Here is a 3,000-nt window from a genome sequence, read left to right on the forward strand (position 1 = left end):
TGTTGTTCAACATGGCTGCTCAAGCTCCAGCCAGGATTTGTTACATAATTTGTACAGCCTGGTGAGAAATGAAAATGTAGGGTCCTTTGTTCAAAAGAGTATTCAGAATTTCCAGACAGCCACAGCAAAGCATTACACAAAATGCAGCATCCCTCTGAGTGCAGGACACTGTGCAGCTGCATAGGTCACACACCTATGGAGCCAGCCCTGCCTTTTTGGCCAGAAAGGAGAAAAAAACAATGATTGTTGTGGCTGCAACATGCAGCCACAGGTCACATCTTACAGAGCATCTTCTACAGAAACAAAGGAAAAAATATGCTCTGTAATATTGTTTTTGCCTGTCCAGCATCCTTCCCCCTCCCTTTGATAACACTATCTCTTCCATTTATCTATCACTGCAAAACAAACTATCCTAAAACTTAGTGGCATAAAATAACCAACATAACAGCTCATGGATTCTGTCAGTAATTTTGCAAGGGTGTGGGGGATACAACTAGTCTCTGCTCCATGAGTTCTGGGATCTCAGCTGGAAAGAGTTTAATAGCTGTGGCTGGAGGATCCACTTCCAAGATGGCTTCTTCCCTGCCATGGCTGGCACCTGGGCCAGGATGGCTACAGCTCACACTCAGCTGTGACTATTTATTGATGGACTACTAAGATGGCAGTCTCAAGCTAGAAGGATATATTAGTTTCCTAGTACTGTCATAACAAAGTGCCACAAACTGGCTTGTTTAAACAACAGGTATTTGTTATCTCACAGTTCCAGAGGTTAAAAGTCTGAAATGAGAGTGTTGACAGGGCCGTGTTCCCTCCAAAGACCCTACGGGAGGATCTTTCTTTGCTGCTTTCCACTTGTGGTAACCCCAGGTATTCCTAGGCTTGTAGATATATCTATATCTATCCAATCTCTCTTCCTGTCTTAGCATAGTATTCTCCCTATGTCTTCTTGTGTCTTCTCCTTTCCTTCTGTGTGTCTGTGTTCAAATTTCTCTCTTCTCATAAGGACACCAGTCATATTCAATTAAGGTCCACCCTACACCAGTATAACCTCATCTTAACCTAGCTTGTCACAGTTGCAATGACCCTATATTTAAATAAGTTTACATTCAAGCTACTGGGGGTTAAGACTTCAACATATCTTTTTAGGAGGACTCAGTTTAACCCATAGCAAAAGACTTCTTACTCCATGACTCAGACCCTGAGAGTAGCAAGTGCCCCCTCCCCTCAACAAGGCAGTATCAGAATCTTCAACCTGAATCTCGGCTTCTCACCTTTCTCCCTGAACAACACGAGCTTCAGCACACACTCCATCTTCTCCACAAGCTACTGGATCCAGGGCTCTGTGCAGTCACCCAGCTACCAGGTCCGGCCAGCCAGCAGTGCAGCCAGCATCTCTGTGTCCCGCTCCACCAGTGTGCAGAGCAGCTGGGGATCCAGGGGCCTGGCCACAGGGATGGCCAGGATTCTGGTGGGCCATAGAAGGCATCCAGAGAAGGAGACTATGCAATGCCTGAATGACCACCTGGTCTCCCACCTGGCGAGAGTAAGAAGCTGGGAGGCTGATAATCAGTGACTGGAGAGCAAAATCTGGGACCACTTAGAGAAGAAGGGACCCCAGGTCAGAAACTGGGGACATTATTTCAAGAGCATGGAGGACCTGAGGGCTCAGATCTTTGCAAATTCTGTGGATAACGTCTGCATCATTCTGCAGATTGACAATGCCCACCTTGCTGCTGATGATTTCAGAGTCAAGTGTGAGATGAAGCTGGCCATGTACCAGTCTGTGGAGAATGACATTAATGGGCTCCAAAAGGCCATTGATGACACCAATATCACTCAGCTGCAGCTGGAGACAGAGATTGAGGCTTTCAAGGAGGAGCTGCTCTTCATGAAGAAGAACCACAAGGAGGAAGTAAATGGTCTACAAAACCAGATCGCCAATTCTGGGTTGACTGTGGAGTTGGATGCCCCCAAATCTTAGGACCTCGACAAAATCGTGGCAGACACCTGGGCCCAGTATGACAAGCTGGCTTGGAAGAACCAAGAGGAGCTGGACAAGTACTGGTCCCATCAGATTGAACAGAGCACCACAGTGGTCACTTTGCAGACCACCAAGATACACGCTGCTGAGACATTCACGGAGCTGAGACATATGATCTAGTCATTGGAAATTGACCTGGACTCAATGAGGAATCTGAAGGTCAGTTTGGAGAACAGCCTGAGGGAGGAAGAGACATGCTATGCCATGCAGATGGAACAACTCAATGGGATCCTGCTGCGTCTGGGGTCAGAGCTGGCCCAGACCTGGGCAGAGGGGCAGCGCTAGACCCAGGAGTATGAGGCTCTCCTGAACATCAAGGTCAAGCTGGAGGCTGAGATGGCCACCTACCGCAGCCTACTGGAAGAAGGGGAGGACTTCAATCTTGTTGATGCCCTGGACAAGAACCCCTCTTTACAAACTATCCAAAAGACCACAACTTGCAGGATTGTTGATGGTAGAGTGGTGTCTGAGGTCAACAACACCAAAGTTTTGAGGTGTTAAAGGCAGCAGAAGTGGGGCACCCCTTGGCAGGGCAGGAGGCCAATAAAAAGTTCATTGAAAGAAAAAAAGGCAGTATCTACATGGCTTTTTATTATGCAGCTTTGGAAGTCACAGAGTGTCACTTCTGCTATTGGTTGGAATAGTCAGGAGCCCATCCATCAAGGGCAGGTGTCCTAGTCAACTAAGGCTGCCATAACAAAATACCACAGACTGGGTGGTTTAAACAACAAACATTTCTTTTCTCACAATTCTGGAGGCTGGAAGTCAAGATCAAGGTGCTGGCAAATTAGGTTCCTGGCAAGGCCTCTCTTCCTGGTTTATTGATGGTTGCTTTCTTGCAGTGTCCTCATGCAATCTTTCCTCTGTCCATGCAGAGAGCTCTCTGGTGTCTCCTCATTTAACCTTAATTGTCTCCCTAGAAGCCCCATCTTCAAATATAGTCACATTGGGAGTTCGGG

General features: G+C 47.2%; 1 pseudogene; it reads left to right on the forward strand.

The window, feature by feature from the left end:
* Positions 1–1,186: 1,186 nt before the first annotated feature.
* On the forward strand, positions 1,187–2,610 carry LOC118992176 (keratin, type I cytoskeletal 18-like; annotated as a pseudogene).
* Positions 2,611–3,000: the final 390 nt, after the last annotated feature.

Source organism: Sturnira hondurensis, unplaced genomic scaffold (assembly GCF_014824575.4).
Source record: "Sturnira hondurensis isolate 20B ecotype Veracruz unplaced genomic scaffold, ASM1482457v3 Scaffold0008106, whole genome shotgun sequence".
NCBI classification, from domain to species: Eukaryota; Metazoa; Chordata; class Mammalia; order Chiroptera; family Phyllostomidae; genus Sturnira; species Sturnira hondurensis.